This window comes from Stegostoma tigrinum, chromosome 11 (assembly GCF_030684315.1).
Source record: "Stegostoma tigrinum isolate sSteTig4 chromosome 11, sSteTig4.hap1, whole genome shotgun sequence".
Taxonomy (NCBI): domain Eukaryota; kingdom Metazoa; phylum Chordata; class Chondrichthyes; order Orectolobiformes; family Stegostomatidae; genus Stegostoma; species Stegostoma tigrinum.
This window is the reverse complement of record NC_081364.1, coordinates 24,768,676-24,786,878: the sequence shown is the minus strand read 5'-3', so window position 1 is coordinate 24,786,878 and position 18,203 is coordinate 24,768,676. Positions and strand designations below refer to the sequence as shown.

Below are 18,203 nucleotides of genomic sequence, written 5' to 3'. Positions count from 1 at the left end.
GTTCGTTAAAGACTCAAAATGAACAATTAATATTGGGATTTCAGTTTAAATTATATACATTCATTAAAGATTACACAATCTTTTGATGCTCCTGCCCCCACCTCTCTGTCCAGTCTCCAGAAGGACTGCAGATTCGAGTCAGTGATTAATGAGACAACGAATCCTATGCCTGCCTCATCAGATCCATAGGAGAAGGATTCTGAGATGAGCCAGTTTGTTGCTACAATTCCTGTACCCATTGGGTCATCTCAGGCAGGGCTGTATTCATGAGCCAACAGCTTCCTCTCCATGCTGCTGGAGTCAGACCTGAAGCAGTAGGCCCAAGATAATGGATGGTCAATGTTAGCTCCAGATGTCAGCTAAGTGCTCAATTAACTTGACACATCTACAAAGCGATAATGGAATATTCTAGACTGAGTGATGCTGAGCAACTTCTTATTGCATCTTTGTGTCTGCATTAATGTTTGGGGAGAGAATGTAGCTCAGTGTCTGTGTGGCAAACATATGATTGTTACGGGCAGACTATTTTCACTGTCAAATGGTGTTGGATGTTCAGGACGATCCCAGTCACGTGTGAAGCTACACATGAACCATCCCAACCTCTCTGGCCCCTTAGTGGCTAATTCATCAGCTCCCTCAAAGTGTCCAAATTGGAGAGGGATGAAACTGTCACAGCACAAAAGTACTAGCCAGGCTGGAGATGACTTGATCTCAGATGGTGAGACAGCAGAAGAATGTGTGTACAAACACACAAAATATGGAAGGGAAATTCAATTAAAGATTCAGAATACAGAAAGCAGAGAGAAAGAATGGGCTAGCAGAAGGGTAGCTGTTAGGTTTAAGCATGAACTAGAAACCAGGGAAACAATCACAGAATTTTAACATGGAAATTAAAACAGCATACACAGCAGAGGAAATATGCCAGAAACCTGCAATAGTGCATATACATGAAGTTTGCAACAATACAGACCAAGGTGAAGATTCAGAATGGAAAAACCTTCAACTCAAAGGCAAACATGCTTCTCACATTATGAATGTGACATATTGTGCAGATGAAGTGAAACAGAAGCTTCTGTTACTCTAAAGCCTGAAGAAAATTAATGAATACTATCTCAAAGGCAAGTTTGACACTGTAGCTAGTATCCTATCAATCAGAATTCTGAAAGGCATGATCAGTGGAAGTCAATGATACAACATGCAACCACAAAATGGACTGCATACAATGTATCAACCATGCCTCGCTTTGACATTTTGATAATGAAATGCAGCCATGGTAATTCTATGTGGAAACCACTATTAATGTACCTGGTTCACACAAATGGACAAGCAATAGCTTTTCTGTACAGAACTCAACATTGACAGGATTCACAAAATCAGCAAAATACTGAATGCAGAACAGAAGATAAGAATACTTGCATTGAGCTGATCCAGGAGTTAAAAACAAAAATACACTGCTGGATTTGATACATTTGGAGACTTTAAAGATGATATTGTATCGTACTTCAGAGAAGGAGTAACTCTATTGGCCCTCCCAGGAAGGATAGTATACACTTTACAAGAGAAGGTTAAGAACATAGCAAATAATATGGGAAATAACGGCATTATCTGTTGCGTACATCATTGCACAGACTAGTGCATTTCTATTGTGTGTACACTGAAGAAAAATTCTGAGTATGATTGGCCCCTACATGTTGAAATTATTTTTGAAAGAGAAGGTGAAACAAAGCTACACCTTTAGAGCAATTGAGCCCTAAACTTACAGCTAGACATCAAGCACAGATATTGGTCAGTTCTCTCAGCAACTGAATCTCAAGCATTTACACTACCTTTAGATCATCATTTGGAAAATACCACTTCCAAAAACTACCTTTTGATTTATCCATCAGTCCGGACCTTTTCCAGCAGCACATTGGACAGAATTGCAGAAAATATTCCTGGGTGTGTGTGTTTTTCTTGTGATATTGAGGTGACGGGCAAAACCAAAGGACAGCATGGCTGATATCTGCAGTCACAGATGATGATTGCGCATCTTAAAGGACGTGACTTCGACTCCAAGAAGTGCCAGGTGAATGGAGATCAAAACAATTTATTTCGTTCCATGTTTGCAATTTATCCAGGACAATGTGAAGGCAAAAATGCATAACATATGCCTACCCTCCGAGACAAAGAAAGCCTGCAGAGATAACCTGGTTTTTTTATGCACATTTCACAATCAAATTTTTTTTTCAAAACAGCAACATTAAGAGAGCTCTTAAGGAAGGATGTTTCATTTTTAGGATCCATCAACACAGATTGGGAACAGCTACTAAGTCTACATTTGGAAAGTGAGAGTCTTTTAAAGGTAATACAATGCAAGTTCAGAGCCAGCGTGTTTCTCTAAGAGTGAAGGGTAAGGGCAGCAAGTCCAGGGAACCCTGGACATCAAAGGATACCGAGAGTTTGGTAAGGAAAAAGGAAGCATAAGTCAGGTACACTGTTTTAAAAACAGGGGAAGCCCTTTAAAAGTATAGAGTGTGTAGAGGTTTGCTTGATAAAAAGAAATCAGAAAGGAAAGAAGGATGGTGTGATATCTTTGGCAGACAGGATCAAGGAAAGCTCCAAGGGCATTCTATAAATTTATTAAAAGGATTACCAGGGAAAGAATGGGACCTACTAGAGACAGCCTGTGTATGGAGCCAGAGGACATGGGTGACATACTCACAGAGACAAAAGACATTGCAGTTGGGGATTTCTGTTGGGATGATGAGGTTCTAGAGCATGTTAAGATTAATAAGGCAGAGATATTCAACATTTTAGCTGGAAGTAAGGTGCATAAATCCCCAGGGCCTGATGAGATATATCCCCTGCTGCTATAGAAGACAAAGGAGGAGATTGTTGGGACCTTGACAGGGATTTTTACTACTTAAGAAGTACCAAGTGATTGGAATAGCTAATGTGGTTCTGTGTTTGAAGCAGGGCAGCAGGAATAGGCCAACTAGGCTGACATTATTGGTAGGGAATTTATTGGAAAAGATTCTGAGGGACAGGATTAATCAACATTTGTGAAGGCAGGGACTGATCAAGGATGGTCAGCATGGGTTCGTTGGAGGGAAATTTTATCTGGCAAATTTAATCAAGTTTATTGACAAGCTGACTGATTATATTGATTCAGTAAGTGCATTTGATGTGATTTACATAGATTTCGGTAAGGTCTTTGACAAGTCCCATATGGAAGACAGGTCCAGAAGGTAAGAGCCTATGGGATCCAAGGCAAGTTGACAAACTGGATCCAAAATTAGTTTACAAATAGGAGTCAAAGGCGATGCTGGAGGGATTATTTTGTAATTGGAAGCCTGCGACCAATAGTGTACCAGAGGCATCAGTGCTGAAACTCTTGCTGTTTGTTATGTACATTAGCATCTTATATGTGAATGCAGAAGGTATAATTACTAATTTTGCAGATGACAGAAACATTAGTGGTGTCGTTGATAGTGAGGACGATGGTCTCAGGCTACAGTCTGACGTTGATTAGCTGGTAAATTGGGCAGAGCAATGGCAGATAGAAATTAATCTGATAAGTGCGAGGTGATGCATTCTGAGCGGTCTAATAAGGGAAGGATATACACAATGAACAGTAGGTTCTTAGGGGGTACTAAGGAACAAAGAGGCTTTGGTGCACATGTTCATATATCCCTAAAGGTGTCACCACATGTGGACAGGGTGGTGAAGGCAGCATACAGGATGCTTTCCTTCAGTAGCTGGGGTGCAGACTATTGAAGTAAGGAAGTCTTGTTCCAACTTTATACAACATTGATTCAGCCAAAGATGGAATACTGCATGCAGTTCTGGTCGCCACACTATTGGAGGGACATGACTGCAGTGGAGAGGGTGCATGGAGATTGTCACAGGCATATGCCACCAGTGAGCTGCTGCTGCCTTCATCTGTGTTTTAATTGGTCCCACAAGAAAGAGGAAGGTGTAGTATTAGTGACTGTGGTGCAACGTGTTTATCTGATGTGACTGACATGCCTGAACAGTGAGCAGTGTGTACAAGCTCTGAGAGTCTATTTATAAGGCTAGCAGCCAAGTTTAGTACATAAGGGTGAGGTGAAGTTATGAGTGTTATGAGTCATGATTGATGAAGATTATTGGTGGAGTAGGTGTGGTTTATTGAGCAGTGTATGAGTTTAGTAATACAATTGGTGGAATTTGGTACTTAGAGAAGCATTCATTCATCTTGACCATGTGTGAGATTATTGAACTTCTCCAGGTCATTGACCTATTATCTGCTCTCATTGCCTTTTCAGAATTTGGCTCGAGTGTTTTCTGCTCAGCAATAGATTGAGAATCTCTTATATCAAGACCTTCAGTGATGTGTTAGAGAATTTTGGAGCACACACTGTACCCTATGACATTCCTTTGTCTTTCTTACTTCAAAGGCTCAGTATAAGGAATTATAGCATCCTTTTTAAATGTTAAATGGTTCAGGGCTAGTTTAAACTTGTTCTAGCCTCTCTTGATTCTCTGCTTCCTACACTGGTATGCAGTCATGCAACAATATTCCACTGCAATTATACAGGCGAGCAGGGAATTCCAATGCACGTGGACTTTATTCAAATTATAATTCCTAAAACTCTGAATTCATATCATGATTCTTCAGAAAAATTGATTTAGAAAGCTGAAGAAAACAAATGGCATACATTAAATAAATGAATCAATCATTATTTTTGCTTTCTTTGGCAATTCTCAAATGAAAGAAATGTATTGAAATAATGTATTAATCATAATAATATTCATGTAAGATCAGGGAATGATTTCAGTTGATACCCATCTTCAGTTTTAGGATCAACAATATGCTAAATTGGAGGAAGATAAAGATTACATTTACAAAAGCACGCATTTTATGATCTATGACTACATTCTCAAACTAGTGGCAAAAGGAATCGTATAAACTTATGGCAGCACTGGATAATGCTGCTTCCTATTTCGTTAGGTGGAATTATATGCTATTTAGTCTTTTAAAAAGAATGGCAATTCTTCAGTCTTGCAATTTCACAATGTAAAATCAATTTCAATTTCTTTTGCAGGCATCATGGTTTTAGTTCCTTTGACACTTAAGTCTATTGCTTAAAAGGTCATGGTAAAATTTGAAAATAAGCTCGACAATAATGATTACAATTTATTTTCCTTCTAACTTCAACTGTCAATTATAAACTTTCTCTTTTTTGTGTATATTGTATTTCAAACAATATAGCAGGTAGATCTGCTATAAATTTCAGAGTTCAGGTCTGCTCTAAATTTCTCCTCTCATTAGTCATTTTTTAAAAATGGTGTTATTTCTGTAGGTTCACATTACCCAGTATTTATTTGTATAATTCTTGGGGAATGAAGCCAGTAACTCTTTGGCAATGCAAGCAAGGTATTTGTGCCTTTAGTATATTTTTACAATGTCTTTGACAGTGGATTGAACAGCCAATTGCTGAGATAACGCATATAATGGTATTCATACTGTTTAGTTTCACACCATGGACACAAGGAATAATGGTGAACTGAACACAGGTGGGGCTAATCCACCATATGCAATGAGTACAATTTTACGCAGGCACTGTAGTACAAAACTCCTTAAGGCTAAAAAAACTTCATGCTTCAACCCATTCTGATTTAATAGCCCTTGATTGTGTAAGCATGCAACTTTTACTCCATCACCGCCACGTTCCGTTCCCCTCAACGGTGTAAAATCCCACCTTTGTGCTTTTCTCCTTTCGGACACCCAGTAAGTGAGATCTGGTCAGGAAATGTTGGAAGAGCAAGAAGTGATACAAAAAAACAGTGATAACGAAGAAGCACTGTTACTCACTCACACTTGGTTGCCACCGACTTGATATTGACAAGCAAAGGTACATCAAACAATGATTTCAGTTGATGTTTGTCTGCTTTATGCAAGAGTTGAATGCTAGATTTGGCTTGGAATGTTTATTCTGTGTTAGCTTTTACTTTTGATTGTGGCCAAGGGTTTGTGATGGTCAGTAACAGAAGGAAGGCGAGGTGTGGGGACTTTCGGTGAATAGCAAATGAGAGCTTCACTCACTGATATTGCAATTGAATGAGTCGTTCGTGGACAACCTGGGTATATTGAATGTCTCCTTCCTTCCTCTTCTACTTATTGTTCCTGCTTTTTATTGCCCTGCTGTTTGTGAGCTGGCTACTGTAAATCTGATGGCAAATGCTGCATCCTCATAATGTCAAGATTGTGTGGCATGCAGCACACCACTACAAATTTAATATGCACTCTTTCAGGTGCTGCAATATTTATTTTGTGTGGTCCTGGCAGTGGAAGCAATGCTTCAGCACAGCCATGACCTGGTCTCTGATACTTCTTGTAGCAGCATGGCTTTGGTTGTGAGCATGCTGCCCTCTGAGTTGTGGACCAGAGCTGTGAGCCATGCTCTCAAAAAAAAAGCCCTCATCACCCTTTGCTTTGTTACAGTGGCTCAAATGCATTGGCACAGTTGTCAACTGCAGAATGAAGGTAGCTTGACTGCTGCCAGGATATTGGATAATGTCTTGCATGAAATGTTGTACACCATTTGACTCCCATTTGAGACCTGAGAATGAAATATATTCAGATGTTTTGAATACTAGTGACCTTTGGCATTGCAAACATCTTAAGCTGCAGCCTGGTGTATAACAGAGAATAGCCACCCTAAACCACGCATTCACTTACAAGGCTATCCTCACTCCGCCATGAGATTGCAGTTCTGGCGGCAGCAAGTATCTGATTTCAATGAAAATACACTTCCTAATGTTTGGGAAATAGGATCTAATGTAGGGAAAATAGGACCTCCTACTGAAAGCCCTTCTCCCCTCCATCAAACCTAGCTTCTCCTGCACAATGCCATCTCTGCTCATTCTCCCAGTCATGCTGTTTCCCAAGGGAAATTCATACCACTGTACTCATGTAAAGAGGTTTGTGCAAAACCATTAAAGCCAGGATAAAGTCCTTTGGCATATGACACCATTCTCTGGACCTTAATGAATGCCAGGAGCCACCAGACATTTCTAGAATTGCAGCACAGCCAACTGTAACAAATCAGCAACTAATTTCTATGTGCTTGATAATCACTTTAAACGCTCCAGGAGGATGGTGGAGTAGGTGAATTGGTGGTCCCTCCTACTGATGAACACATGCATGTTTAATAAAGGATGTTAGCTGAAGTAGTAATGCTAGCATCAAATAAGCACCACATGCTGATCAATATAACTGTCTTGTGTGGTCTGCATCCTTCAGGTGAATTTTCTGGACTTTTGTCAGGCTTTCACTGTTAACCACCCTTCCTCAGTCAAAGTGATGGGTGGGTTAATTACTTCCAACATTTGTCTATAGATTCCCTTCAACAGCACAATTATGGTTGTCTGCATATTCCACTTGGGTTTTACACTGTTCCAACATGGGAAATCCCTCCTTTCAGTGCACATCTGCATTCTTCTGTCACCTGATAACTCTCAATTACAACATAGTTATTCATTTACTATAAGTATACGTGAATAGATATCAGGGTGTCTTACGCATATGTGGTACTGATCCTACTTCTGAGCTACATAATCTATCTTCAAGTTCCATCTGCCATGGCATATGTGAACAAGTTGATTAAAATAGCTACAGCATTGGTCATGAGCGTTGCCTTACCTTATATCAAGATAAATGATTGTGACTGTTTAGGTTCATTAGAATCTATTGACCTAAAATCAGCTCTTAATGCTCTTCAAAACAATCCTGGAAATCCCTAACCAACTCTCCCCTACCCACTTACATATTGTGGGAGCTATGCTTCCTTACAAAGGAGAGTTGATGAGCAATAACTGGAAAAGGCTTTGTAACCAAATGGTTGATGCCCTCATGATCTTGGTGGATCTAACGTCCTTCCAAAGCTGCTATCTTCTCTCACAGATCCACTATGGCACTGTACATTATTTCAATGACCTATACTGGCTGATATTTGCTGTTCCAAGTGTTCTTGGCTACAGTTAGATAGTCCTTCAGTTACTGCTCAAGCTGTATCACAAATACTCACTCTGACGCGAGAATCTTGAAGTACTTGTATACACAATGAACTTTTAATTATAACAGAGATAATGGGAAGTGCAGACGCTGGAGAATCCGAGATAACAGAAGTGTGGAGCTGGAGGAACACAGCAGGACAAGCACCTAAGATGCTGCTTGGCCTGCTGTGTTCATCCAGCTCCTCACTTTATTATTTTAATTACAACATGTTTTATAAAAGAAGGATATATTGACAAAGGTTGACTGCAGATGAAATGCAGTAATTGTCTGCTGAGGAAACCTGGAATATCACACATGAAGGGGCTAAGGGAATTTGACATTGCAAGCTTTTAACAGGAGGGAGGCAAATCAAAACAAACTGTTCTCTGGGATAACAAGGTGCAGAGCTGGATGAATACAGCAGGCCAAGCAGCATCAGAGGAGCAGGAAGGCTGATGTTTCAGGTCAAGATTCTTCTTCAGAAATGAAGGATGGGAATGGGATTCTGAAATAAATGGGGAGAGAGAGGGAGGCGGATAGAAGATGGAAAAAGGAGAAGATACGTGGAGAGGAGACGGACAGGTCAAGGAGGTGGGGACGGAGCCAGTAAAGGTGAGCATAGGCGGGGAGTTAGGGAAGGGGTAGGTCAGTCCACGGAGGATGGTCAGGTCAAGGAGGTGGGATGAGGCTAATAGGCAGGTTATGGGGGCTTGAGGTGGGAGGAGTGGATAGGTGGGAGAACAAGTTTGGGGGGAACGAGCTGGTCTGGTTTTGGGATGCGGTTGGGGGAGGGGAGATTTTGAAGCTTGTGAAGTCCACATTGATACCATTGGGCTGCAGGGTTCCCAAGCTAAATATGAGATGGCATTCCTGCAACCTTTAGGTGGCATCGTTGTGGCACTGCAGGAGGCCCAGGATGGACATGTCGCCCAAGGAGTGGGAGGGAGAGTTGAAATGGTTCGCGACTGGGAGGTGCAGTTGTTTGTGGTGAACCAAGCATAGGTGTTCCACAAAGTGGTCCCCAAGCCTCTGCTTTGTTTCCTCAATATAGAGGAGGCCACATTGGGAACAGCGGATACAGTATACCACATTAGCAGATGTGCAGGTGAACATCTGTTTGATGTGGAAGGTTTTCTTGGAATGAGGGTGGGGGGGAGCTAAAGGTGCAGGTGTAATACTTGCTTCGGTTTCAGGGAAAAGTGCCAGGGGTGGTGGGGCTGGTGGGGAGTGTGGAGCAGACAAGGGTGTCACGGAGAGAGTGGTTCCTTCGGAAGGCAGATAGGGGTGGGGAGGGAAAAATGTCTTTGGTGGTGAGGTGGGATTGTAGATGGTGGAATTGTCAGAGGATGATGTGTTCGATCCAGAGGTTGGTGAGGTGGTATGTGAGGATGAGGGGGATTCTGTTTTGGTTGTTATTGTGGGGAGGGGTTATGAGGGATGAGTTGCGGGAAATGTGAGCGACATGGTTGTGGGCATTCTAGACCACTGAGGGGGGAAAGTTGCAGTCCTTGAAAAACGAGGACATCTGAGATGGACGGGAGTGGAATGCCTCATCCTGGGAGCAGATGCGGCGGAGGCGAAGGAATTGGGAATAGGGGATGACCTTTTTGCAGGAAAGTGGGTGAGAGGAGGTATAGTTTCGGTAGCTGTGGGAGTCAGTAGGCTTGAAATGGATATCGGTTTCCAGGTGGTTGCCAGAGATGGAAACAGAGAGCTCGAGGAAGCAAAGAGAGGTCTCGGAAATGGTCTAGGTGAATTTAAGGTTGGGGTCAGAACTATTCTCTGATTTCTGATGGTTACAGAGAAAATGAGGAGCTGATGGGAAAACAGGCATCTACAAGGGAAAGGAACCTTTTAAAACTCAAGTTACTGCCACCAACTGGATGTGGTGGTTGAATAAAGAAGCTCATCCCTTCCCACCTCGAAGCTTGACAATTTGGGGTATCTTGCCTGGAACTGCAAAAAATTGGCAAACTCTGCACGGGGACTAGTTTTAACATTCTAAAGTGCAAAAGAGAATGCTTTACATATGGCTACTCGTTGGCACAATGATTCCATCTTACATCAGTTAAAACCCTCTGTCTTAACATAGAACATTACAATGTTAATTAAAACATACATAATGTACATTATGCATTCTATAACAGGTGTCTAGTAGAGCTTGTCTATGCAGTGTCAGAACCTTTTCCCTGAAGTCCCTCTCTAAATATTTTTTCTCTCTAACCCTTCATTTGTCTGCTTTTATGCAATTTCCTGATCTATTTCTCTAAAAAGAGGCCTTGTTCATTTAAATAAAACATTACTTTATAAATTAAGTCAAAATTAGAAAGAGGAAAGAAATTGATTGCTTTCTCTCTCTGTCTGCCTGTTTTTACCTGAAGTTTGACTTGTAAGAATATAAGATCAGAAGACTAAGGAGTAGCAGTAAGCTATTTAATCTATCAAAACTGTTTCTCCATTCAGTAAACTACAGCTGATGTGATTGCAACCTTAATATCATCAACTTCTTTGTGCTTGCCTGGCTTAACATCTAGCTAGCCTTGAATATACCAACAACCTATCCTCTACTGGAAATGTGGAATAGAGTTCAGAAGACTAACAGCTCTTGAGCGGAGCAATGTCCTCAACTGCATCTTAAATGAGAGACCTCTTAACTAATGGTTTGAGAATCCTCAATGAGAAGCAACAGTTCCTTTGCATCCATTCTGTTATGCCCCCTCAAAATCTTATGCTTCAATAAGATCACCTCTCATTTTTTTAAACTCCAATGAAAATAGGCCTAACTAGTCTGAAGAAGTGTTACTGGATCCAAAACAATAATTCTGCTTTCTCTCCACAGATGCTGCCAGGCCTCCTGCATTTCTTCAGCAGTTTCTGTTCTTGCTTCAGATTTCCTGCATCAGTCATTCTTTGTTTTATTTTATCATCTCAAGCATCAGTTTAGTGAGCCTTCTTTGAACTACCTCCAGAGCAAGTATATCCATCAAAGCATGAGCCCAGGTTTTTCAATAAAAATAGAAGGAAATAATTAGCTGGCTCAAAAATTCAACATTTTATTGTGAAAATTTGACATTACCTTTAAGAAAAGCCTACTGCCACAACCTCTGTTCTCATAGAGTAATTGAGATATACAGCATGCAAACACACCCTTCAGTCCAACTCATCCAAGCTGACCAGATATCCTAAATAAATCTAGTTCCTTTGCCATCCTTTGGCCCATTTGCCTCTAAACCCTCCCTACTCAAATACTCATCCAAATGCTTTTTAAATGTTGTAAATGTACACACCTCCACCACAACCTTTGGCAACCATTCCATACACTCACCATCCTCTGCATGAAAACATTGCCCCTTACATCCTTTTAATTTTTTCCCCTCTTATCTTAAGCCTATGTCCTCTAGTTTTGGAATCCCCCCAACACAGGGAAAAGACCTTGACTATTTATCCTATCTATCTCATGATTGCATGAACCTCTACAAGGTCATTCCTCAGCCTCTGACCCTCCAAAGAAAATAGCCCCAGTCTATTCAGCATCTCCCTATAGTTCAAACCCTCCAACCCTGGCAATGTCCTTGTAAATCTTTTCTGAACCCTTTCAAGCTTAACAACATCCTTCCTTTATCAGGGAGACGATAATTGTGCGCAGTATTCAAATAGTAACCTAATCAATGCCCTGTACAGCTGCAACACAACTTCCCAACTCCTATATTCAATGCACTGACCTATAAAGACAAGCATACCAAGTGCCTTCTTCATTATCGAATCTAACTCTGACTCCACTTTCAAGGAACTATGAACCTGAACTCCAAGGTCTCCACTCAGCAACATTCCCCAGGACCTCACCATTAAGGGTGTAACTCCTGCCCTGATTTGTCTTTCCAAAATGCAGCACCTCATATTTATTTAAACTCCAAATGCCACTCATCAGCCCATTGGCCTATCTGATCAAGATCCTGTTGTAATCTGAGGTAACCCTCTTCACTGTCCAATGAACCTCCAATTTTGGGGTTATTTGTAAACTTACTAACCATACCTCCTATGTTCACATCAAAATCATTTACATAAATGATGAAAAGCAGTGGGCCCAGCACCGATCCTTGGTCACAGGCCTCCACAAGGTCACAGGCCTCCAAACTGAAAAGCAACTCTCCACCATCACCCTCTGTCTTCTACCTTTGAGCCAGTTCTGTTTCCAGATAGCTAGATCTCCCAGAATCCCATTTGACCATACCTTGCTAACCAGTCTACCACAAGATACCTTGTCGAATGCCTTACTGAAGTCCATATAGATCATGTCCTCTGCTCTATACTCATCAATCTTCTTCGTTACTTCTTCAAAAAACTCAATCAAGTTTGTTAGGCACAATTTCCCACACACAAAGTGACTATCCCTAATCAGTCTTTGCCTTTCCAAACACATAAATCCTACCCCTCAGGATACCCTCCAACAACATGCCCACCATTGACGTCAGGCTCATCATTAATGAGCCTCATTTTCAATTCCAGATTTTATGAATTGAATTCAGACTCTACCAGCTGCCATAATAGGATATGAGTCCATAAACCTACACCTCCTTCAAACTGTCTTGGCAGCACAGAAGTTTGATTATTATATCCATTCTTTTGTTATTATCACTGGTGTTCTCCTGTTCTGGCTCTTCCTTTCCTCAGTATGCCACATGACAAAATAATACTTTCATTAGAACACATCACTACAGAACATAAACTGTTCCTTAAAACAGGCTGCATTTGCTGGTTTAGATGATTCCCTGACAGAAGGTTGACATTTTAAATTACATCAGAATAAGTTGAACTTTTCAAAGCCAGTTGTTTTACTTTGATATGATATTGCTCCTCAAACTCTGATGCAGAGATAATTTCACTTGCCTTGTAATACCAGTAATGCTGTGGGGTTCAAAACCTATTATGGCAGCTGGTGGAGTCTGAATTCAATTCATAAAATCTGGAATTGAAAATGAGGGTCAGTAATGACGATCATGAAGTCTTTGCCAATTATCATTTTAAAATCCATCTGGTTCACTGATATCCTTTAGGGAAGGAAATCTATCATTCTTTCCTGATCTACATGTGACTCCAAACCCACCAAATTTTAGTTGATTCTAAATGCTATTTGCAATTATTTAGGAAGCCACTCTGTTCAAGGACAATCAGGGATAGGCAACAATGCTGACCTTGTCAATTATGCACCCATTCCATGAAAGAATGAGAAAACATCTCAGGTTCTATTTATTGTAAAATAAGATAATGGATACAATATTTAAAGTAAGTTACAGTAATAAATTGACATGAGTAGCAGAGAACACTACACAGAATAATGAGTTCTTAATATCAATGAGGAGGTTGACAGGCATTTCTTTGGGCATAGGTCTGGTGTCACATTATTAATTATAATCTAATAAAGTTCAGAATCTTCTTCAGAGAAGCAGCAATGTTTTGAAACAATTTTGTTTGCCATTACCTTCTGAGCATATACACAACAAACCCAATGAACCAGGGTGAACAATGGACCTAAAGCCTTTTATAGTAACTAAACTGGCAGACTTTGACCATCAGATATAACCAATTGACACGTATTTAAAAATTGAGTGGAAATTGCAATAACATTAAATAAGAAATTGGCATTCACATATGCTCCAGTTTTATTAAACATTTCCTAGCATCTATCATATCTCTAGTCAATGTTGGTGATAATGAAGGCGTTTCTAATTTATGCAAATATGTAATGACTATCTGGTGAAAGCAAGGAAAATCAAACCACAAAGAAGATATCACATTCAGGAAAATAATGACAACCCTGAATGGAAAAACAAATTATCTAAAAGGCTAAAGAGATTGCCAGGATATGATGTAGAGGGGAAAAGATTAAACATGCAGAGTGACATTCCTGTTGTAAGGACATTTCACGGTATAGTCAGTTCATTTGTAATGGCCTTCATTTTATTTGTCTTTTTTGTTACCTTCATCATTGCTATAGCAGCTGATTATTCATTGCGCACCTTGCTGCAAATGACAATCATTTTTGCATCCAGAGTACACAACTGAATGATACTTAATTTACCATGTCTGAATCTGATCAGTGTGCGATAATTTGAACAATTTCATGCTTACTGACAGACCCAGGGGCATAAATAATTGAAGATTGCTGTGTAAACTTAGAATAATATTTTGATTTAGAAATATAAGAAAATGAAATTCCTAATGAGAAGTTCACAACACTACAGTACATGAATAGGCTATTCAGCCTAGTAGGTCTATATCATGTTTACGTATGACACCATTTTCCTTTCATTCTTCTTCATTATTAATGCCAGTGTATCCTCTATGCCTTGATCACTCAAGTGTTTAATTATTTTCCCTTTGACGAGTCTTTGCAATTGACCTCAACTATTGCTTGTGTGTTTCATATTCTTCAGTCTTGGGATAAAGATGCTTCTCTTGAATTATTAGGACCTAGCTTACACCTATGAGGCCCCTCCTCAAATGCAAAAGATTTCAATATGTCAACCTCATGAAAAATTTTTCATTAGCATAATGCCTTTGATCAGACCACTCCTCAGACTTCTCTTGACAGGGATAAAAGAGAGTCTCAGCCTGTTTATCATTTTCCAGTACATATTTCTTCTATGTTCTGGTGACAGCATGTGAATCTTTTTTGAACCTTTTCCAATGTCTCTGTGTCATCTTTTATAATGTAGACACCCCAAAAACTGTGTACAATATTCCAAAGGTGACGTAATCAAGGTCCATTACAAATTTAACTTCTCAACATTTCACACACAAGATTATAAAATGAGCAAACCAAACATGAAGATTTGCTTCTAAAATGAATGAGCAGATGAATCAGAAGCAAGTGTAGACCGCTCAGCCTCTTGAGGCTGCTCTGTCATTCATAAGATCATGGAATAGAAATGAAAAGTAGGGAAATTATGTTTAATCTCTCTTGAACCTTGTTGAAGCCACACTTGGTGTACTGCATGCAGTTCTGGTCATAAAAGGAACATAGTGGCACTGGAGAGGGTGCAGAGACAATTTAGAAGGATGAACAATCCTATTTCCATACCTGAAAATGATAGAGAAGCTGAACTTCCTTCTCCTTGAAAGAAAGAAGGCTGAAATGGGACCTAATAGAAGTAATCAAAATTATGAAAGATTTTGAAAGAGTGGATACAGACTCGAGGGGAAATATCATAACGAGTCTATCAATATAAGATACTCACTACAAAAATGACCAAGTGACTCAGAAGAAACTTGTTTTGTCCAAAGAGCTGTGAAAATTTGCAATATGCTTCCATGAGGATTGGTTAATTGAAATAAATCATCAAATCCCTACTGTGTGGAAGTGGGCCGTTCGGCCCTTTGAATCCACACCTACCCTGTGAAGAGTATTCCATCAAGATCCACCCTATCCCTGTAAACCTGCATTCCCCACGGCTAATCCACCTAACCTGCACACCTCTGAATACAATGGGCAATTTAGCATGGCCAATCCACCTAACCTGCACATCTTTGAACTGTGCGAGGAAACCAGAGCACCCAGAGGAAACACGCACACACCCGGGGAGAATGTGCAAACTCCACACAGGCAGTTGCCTGAAGGTGGAATTGAACCAAGTGCCAGGTGCTGTGGGGCAGCAATGCTAACCACTGAGCCACCGTGCCACCAAATATAGATGCATTTAAGGGAACACCAGACAAGCAAATGAAGGAGAAGGAAATGGAGAGAGATCATAGAACATAGAACAATACAGCGCAGAACAGGCCCTTCGGCCCTCGATGTTGCACCAACCTGTGAACTAATCTAAATCCCTCCACCTACACTATCCCATCATTATCCATATGCTTATCCAAGGACTGTTTAAATGCCCCTAATGTGGCTGAGTTAACTACATTGGCAGGCAGAGCGTTCCACGCCCTTACCACTCTCTGAGTAAAGAACCTGCCTCTGACATCTGTCTTAAATCTATCACCCCTCAATTTGTAGCTATGCCCCCGTGTACAATGATAAATTTGGATGAGGAATGGTGGTAGAAGGCTCAAATGGAGTGTAAATACAGGCATGGCCTAGATAGCTAATTGTTGTGATTCTGTGCCACATATTGTATATAATCCAATTACATTCCTCTGCCAATAACCCCTGCTGCTTGTTATTTTTTAAACAACCTGGTTAATTTACAGCATACTTCTATTAATTTATGAGTCTGCAACTTGCAATCTCTTTCGCTACCCTATGCTTTTTAGACTCTTATAGTGCAAGAAGAATGTGGCTTCTTTATTCTTCACAACAAGTATTCCACCTCTCACATCTCTATTGAAATTCTGTTGCCAATCACATAACAATTCTGCCAGATAAACTGAACAATACCAGAACTGATCCCTATTATTACCAGTCTGGGTAGCTGCCCTTGACATTTAATTATTGCTTTCTGCTTTTTCACTAGCATGGTTTTGATTCTGCTTCCTCTTGACTCTGACCTTAGTTATGAAACTTCAATTCAGTATGTTATCAAAGATCTTTGAAGCAGTGATGAGAATTTCATACATGTGTTGAAGTTTAAATTAACAATGTTTAGAAATTATTTGCGGAAAATTCCTATGGATTAAAGTTTTTGTACTCAGTGATTGACACAGACTTAGTCCCATTCCACAATACCTACTAAGGAAAATTATTCATTAAATTATGCAAGTTATGGTTTTTGTAACAGTACTAATTTAACAACTGTGATTATCTTCCACTACAACCCATTTAATGTACACTTTCTTCACAACCAATTTCCCAATAATATCCACTGCATAATTTATTTGCTCCTACCTAGCTCCAAAAAGCTTTATAATGGTTTAGTATTAACCTTTTTGAACACATTGGCCTGTTCTCAATTTGGTGATGTATAATGAGGCAGATTTGATTGGAGAGCTAAAGGTTTTTATTCCCTTCTGGATGTTGCTGGCTAGGCCAGCATTTCTTCCCCATCCATGGTTGCCAATGAGAAGCTGGGGGTGTGCTGTCTTCCTGAAGCATTGCAGACCCTATGTCCATCACCATTCATGACTGGATGTGGCAGGACTGCAGAACTTAGGTCTGATCTGTTGGTTGTGGGATTGCTTAGCTCTGTGTATCACTTGCTGCTTGGTAGGTAAGTAGTCCAGTTTGGTAGCTTCAATACATTGACACCTCATTTTTAGGGATGCCTAGTGCTGCTTCTGTTACACCTTCCTGCTTCCTGCACTGTCCATTAAGTCCGGCTTGATGCACTGGCTTGAAAATAATGGTTGAGCAGGGCATATGCCGGGCCATGAGGTTGCAGATTGTGCAGGAGAACAATTCTGTTGCTGATGGTCCAATGTGCGTCAAGGACGTCCAGTCTTGAATTGCTAAATCTGTTTGAAGTCTTTCCTTCCAGCACAGAGATAGTGCCACACAATACAGTGGAGGAACCCCTAGGGGACATTGGCCATGATAACGATACATTTCACCCTGAAACTACTTAGTTCTGAAAAAAAATTGACTTTTTAAATATATATTGAAGTTAAGCTTCCTACCAGCATATTTGCATAGCATACGGAAAAAGGCAAATTACACAAAATAGCATCAATTTTCCCTGTCCAAGGTGAATTACCCCTAAGTGTAATATATGATGTGCAGAATGTCAGTATGTTTACCAGTGCTTTTGAAATGTTGAAAGTAACTGGGTTTGCAAGACTAATGCAAAAGTGATAAAAATATTTTGTCAGATGTATTCACAACTTAATTAAGGCACAATGACAAAAGTTACAGAATAAGTGGTTTGGAATACACTTTTAGAAGATGTGTCATAAACAATGTAAAAGTGATTATGAGAATTTTGGATGAAAAATTAAGTTTGATTGTCAGTGTACATTCCAGTGATCCAACTTCCACCTGTAAGCAGTATGAAATCAGAGGAGTGGGCAAACCCCAGCATCAGTGACTGGCCAGGTTTCCAACTGAACTATTCTTGGTTATTTTCAGCATTATACAGTCACTAAATATGGGTGGCAGAATGATGAAGGACTTTAATTTACGATGGAGCGGCATAAATGTACAAATACACCTTCTCATTTTAAATACTGCAATGCGTCAATTGACTGCAACTTAATACACCTATTAATCTTGCTCTGATTCTTACCACCTCTACAGTCTTTCATT

At 40.1% G+C, this 18,203-nt stretch overlaps 1 protein-coding gene across 1 annotated transcript in view; it reads right to left on the bottom strand.

Annotated features, from left to right (window-relative positions):
- The window catches only part of syn2b (synapsin IIb), a 363,486-nt gene that overhangs the window by 34,129 nt on the left and 311,154 nt on the right, over positions 1-18,203 (bottom strand). The gene's annotated exons all lie outside the window — the stretch shown is intronic.